This window comes from Xyrauchen texanus, chromosome 38, assembly GCF_025860055.1.
Source record: "Xyrauchen texanus isolate HMW12.3.18 chromosome 38, RBS_HiC_50CHRs, whole genome shotgun sequence".
NCBI lineage: Eukaryota > Metazoa > Chordata > Actinopteri > Cypriniformes > Catostomidae > Xyrauchen > Xyrauchen texanus.
In genome coordinates this window covers 36,626,186-36,631,185 of record NC_068313.1, presented here as the reverse complement: position 1 = coordinate 36,631,185, position 5,000 = coordinate 36,626,186, and the positions used below count along the sequence as shown (strand labels likewise).

Sequence of the window (5,000 nt, the reverse complement as noted above, 5' to 3'; positions counted from 1 at the left end):
TCTGTCTCTCTATCTGTCTGTCCGTCTCTCTATCTGTCTGTCTGTCTGCATATCTGTCCATCCGTCTGTCTGTCTGTCTCTCTATCTGTCTGTCTCTCTATCTGTCTGTCTGTCTATCTATCTATCTGTCTGTCTGTCTGTCTCTCTATCTGTCTGTCTGTCTATCTATCTGTCTGTCTGTCTCTCTATCTGTCTGTCTGTCTATCTATCTGTCTGTTTGTCTATATATCTGTCCATCCATCTGTCTGTCTGTCTCTCTGTCTGTCTGTCTATCTATCTATCTGTCTGTCTCTCTATCTGTCTGTCTGTCTGTCTGTCTATCTATCTGTCTGTCTGTCTCTCTATCTGTCTGTCTGTCTGCATATCTGTCCATCCGTCTGTCTGTCTGTCTCTCTATCTGTCTGTCTGTCTATCTATCTATCTGTCTGTCTGTCTCTCTATCTGTCTGTCTGTCTATCTATCTATCTGTCTGTCTGTCTGTCTCTCTATCTGTCTGTCTGTCTGTCTGTCTATCTATCTGTCTGTCTGTCTCTCTATCTGTCTGTCTGTCTGCATATCTGTCCATCCGTCTGTCTGTCTGTCTCTCTATCTGTCTGTCTGTCTATCTATCTATCTGTCTGTCTGTCTCTCTATCTGTCTGTCTGTCTATCTATCTATCTGTCTGTCTGTCTCTCTATCTGTCTGTCTCTCTATCTGTCTGTCCGTCTCTCTATCTGTCTGTCTGTCTGCATATCTGTCCATCCGTCTGTCTGTCTGTCTCTCTATCTGTCTGTCTCTCTATCTGTCTGTCTATCTATCTATCTGTCTGTCTGTCTCTCTATCTGTCTGTCTATCTATCTATCTGTCTGTCTGTCTCTCTATCTGTCTGTCTGTCTATCTATCTGTCTGTCTGTCTCTCTATCTGTCTGTCTGTCTCTCTATCTGTCTGTCCGTCTCTCTGTCTGTCTATCTGTATATCTGAATATATTTGCAGTTATATTATAATGTATTGTTTCTATACTTGTAATCAATTACTTTGAGTTACAAATCGTTTCTCTGTTGTTAGTTTGATTGCATCATTTGCAATGCATCATGGGATTGTAGTTCATTGAATAAAGACAGTAAGTACACAGTCTGTATCTTTGTCTTTTTGTCTGATCCAGTATTTTTTGGCTTGAAAAGAAAGTTTGTAATGTAGTGATTCACCTCTTTAATGAAGGGTTTTATATAATCCCTGTGGAGAAAAAGAATGAAAATACTTCCAGAATCAAGAAAAGGAAAAGTGGGCGGGCACTGTTCCATGACAAACAAAGCCTCACTTTCTTTCCAGTCACATGCACACTTCACTTTATGTGTCAGACCGTACTTCATGTGTTTATGAATGTTTATGTGCATTTTAAACTTCATTCATAATATAAATAATACAAAATCATTACAGAAGCAAATATTGCCACATGCTGTTAGTGTTTATTATTGGCAATGTTGCATCCTTTAATGCATGAAAATCAACACTTAATGTTCACGGTCCAATAGTGTGTTGTTGCATGTGATGTCATGTTTAAATGAACTCTACAGCCGCTTCTATTGAGGGGAAATGAACCTTCACGTATGTTTGTTCATATGGGACAAATGCCCTGACACCCTGAAGATCAGCAAACGGGGAGTTTCACAAGCATGCACAGGTAGATTTTAACGACATGTTACGGAGTTTGTCATGTGGAAATGTAAATGATAAATCATGAGCAGCACTGATCATTGCACATGAGATGTGTCATGCATCTAAACCTCTCATTCTGGGATTATAAAATGAGCTCATTGTCCAAATGTACTGCAGTGCTGTGGACAATCCAATAAGAATCTGACCGGCACTTGTGGGAAAGTGGAACCGGGTTTGGACATGGAAGTGTTAAAATGAATAAAGTATAAAGAGATCACATGTTTTACTGCTGTTTTATTGCTCTTAAACATTGGTTTGGCTTGAGATTGAACTGTTTACTGTAAATGTCACTACAGGTCAAGAATAAAGATGTCAGGTGTCTCCGTTTAATACCTCAGACACATTTCTTTATATTCAGCACTATATTTGACACTTCATAACTTTGTGATTTATGATGTTACATACTTGTTTATCTCCAGATACAAAACATGAGAAACTGCAATGAATTGTCTGAATAGTGTTTGTTGTCCTACTAATCCTGAAATGAGATGCATGACAACTTTCTGTGATTTTCTATCTGCCTTCTGGGATTTGATTTGGTCAGAGGAAGATTTCATTAGAAATAATTGGACATTATTGGCTATTTCTACACGTATTCCAAAACCTAAAAGCTGTAAAATCAATCCCAGCTGCAGATTAAATGTGATGAAGATCTTATCAGCGCATGCGCCCGTCACGCGCGCACACTCGGCGCGTCCACCTTATAAGTCACGAGCACGCGGATCACCGTTACGCAATGTGTGAGACACACACACACACACACACACACACTCTGCTGTGAACTTCATAATTTTCATCAGGAAGACGCCCAATGCCATGTCATTTTATTTCATGTTGTTTTCTTTTTGTTTTTGTTTTTGTTTTATTTTAATGTAATTTTTTATGATGATGGGGTCAGAATTATGAATGTTCATCATCTTTATTAAGGCTTGCTTTCATTTTATTTATTTGTTTGATATTTTTTCATTTCATGCAATCCAAGTAATTTATTCATATTTTATTTAATCTTTTTTTTCAAGCCATGTTAATTAATTTGATATTTTCTTTTTATTGTATTTTAATTAATGTATTGATAATGGGGTCAGATAAATATAAAAAAAAACTGCTTCATCATCTTTATTTATTATTTTAAACATTAGCTATTTTTTCGTCTTCATTTTTTCCCTTTTATAATTGAAAAATATTGTATGCAGTCAAATTCATATTTTATTTGTCGTCATATAATTTATTTTATTTGATGTTATTTTTTAATGATGATTGTGTGTGTTGTGTTTGTCACGACACAACAGTTTATTCTGGATGTTCAGACACACACTTGTTCAGAATAGCAGTATGCAGTATGTAGTGTGCAGTGTGTAGTGTGCAGTATGTAGTGTGCAGTATGTAGTGTGCAGTATGTAGTTTGCAGTACTGTAGTGTGCAGTATGTAGTGTGCAGTATGTAGTTTGCAGTACTGTAGTGTGCAGTATGTAGTGTGCAGTATGTAGTGTGCAGTACTGTAGTGTGCAGTACTGAAGTGTGCAGTATGTAGTGTGCAGTATGTAGTTTGCAGTACTGTAGTGTGCAGTATGTAGTGTGCAGTATGTAGTTTGCAGTACTGTAGTGTGCAGTATGTAGTGTGCAGTATGTAGTGTGCAGTACTGTAGTGTGCAGTATGTAGTGTGCAGTATGTAGTTTGCAGTACTGAAGTGTGCAGTATGTAGTGTGCAGTATGTAGTTTGCAGTACTGTAGTGTGAAGTATGTAGTGTGCAGTATGTAGTTTGCAGTACTGTAGTGTGCAGTATGTAGTGTGCAGTATGTAGTTTGTAGTACTGTAGTGTGCAGTATGTAGTGTGCAGTATGTAGTTTGCAGTACTGAAGTGTGCAGTATGTAGTGTGCAGTATGTAGTTTGTAGTACTGTAGTGTGCAGTATGTAGTTTGCAGTACTGTAGTGTGCAGTATGTAGTGTGCAGTACTGCAGTACTACTGTAGTGTGCAGTATGTAGTGTGCAGTATGTAGTTTGTAGTACTGTAGTGTGCAGTATGTAGTGTGCAGTATGTAGTTTGCAGTACTGAAGTGTGCAGTATGTAGTGTGCAGTATGTAGTTTGTAGTACTGTAGTGTGCAGTATGTAGTTTGCAGTACTGTAGTGTGCAGTATGTAGTGTGCAGTACTGTAGTGTGCAGTATGTAGTTTGCAGTACTGTAGTGTGCAGTATGTAGTGTGCAGTACTGTAGTGTGCAGTATGTAGTTTGCAGTACTGTAGTGTGCAGTATGTAGTGTGCAGTATGTAGTGTGCAGTACTGTAGTGTGCAGTATGTAGTGTGCAGTATGTAGTGTGCAGTATGTAGTTTGCAGTACTGAAGTGTGCAGTATGTAGTGTGCAGTATGTAGTGTGCAGTACTGTAGTGTGCAGTATGTAGTGTGCAGTATGTAGTGTGCAGTATGTAGTTTGCAGTACTGTAGTGTGCAGTATGTAGTGTGCAGTATGTAGTTTGCAGTACTGTAGTGTGCAGTATGTAGTGTACAGTATGTAGTTTGCAGTACTGTAGTGTGAAGTATGTAGTGTGCAGTATGTAGTTTACAGTACTGTAGTGTGCAGTATGTAGTGTGCAGTATGTAGTTTGTAGTACTGTAGTGTGCAGTATGTAGTGTGCAGTATGTAGTTTGCAGTACTGAAGTGTGCAGTATGTAGTGTGCAGTATGTAGTGTGCAGTATGTAGTATGCAGGATGTAGTTTGCAGTACTGAAGTGTGCAGTATGTAGTGTGCAGTATGTAGTGTGCAGTATGTAGTGTGCAGTATGTAGTATGAGTATTGTGCATCTGTATCTCTTTCTAGACTCAGTCCTCGAAATCAAAAGGAAAGATATTTTACAGAAATGCAAAATAACATCAAATGTTTTTATTTCAATGATGATAACTGGATGCCCCTCACTGAATGAAACATGTAACAGATTATGAGGTCACAATGTATCATCCTACTGTTTGAAATGTTACTGTGCAGTATGTGCTTCAATCACAGCCTCTCTCTCCCTCTCCCCCTCACTCTCTCTCTACCTCTGTTTTTAAGTGTATCTCTGTCTCTATTTGTATATGGGGTGCGGGGCTGGTCACCATGGCAACCACAAGCATTGGAAAGGCTAATAAAGGAAGTGTCTCTCTCTCTTCATTCCCTCTCTCTATCTCTCTGTCTGTCTCTAATGTTTCTGTGGTTGTTGACTGTATTATATCTGCTGAGCAGCAGCACACGAGCGAGCTGAAGGATTTCAGGAGGAGAGACAAACAGAGAGAGAGATCGGTGTCGTCTGTGTTCATCCGGAGA

General features: G+C 38.8%; 1 protein-coding gene across 1 annotated transcript in view; it reads left to right on the top strand.

Moving 5' to 3' along the window:
* Positions 1 to 4,783: 4,783 nt before the first annotated feature.
* Positions 4,784 to 5,000, top strand: part of LOC127632150 (uncharacterized) — a 6,949-nt gene continuing 6,732 nt past the window's right edge. Inside the window, exon 1 of the mRNA XM_052110735.1 lies at positions 4,784 to 5,000. This exon is cut by the window's right edge and continues 457 nt beyond it. The gene's annotated coding sequence lies outside the window, so the exon portion shown is untranslated.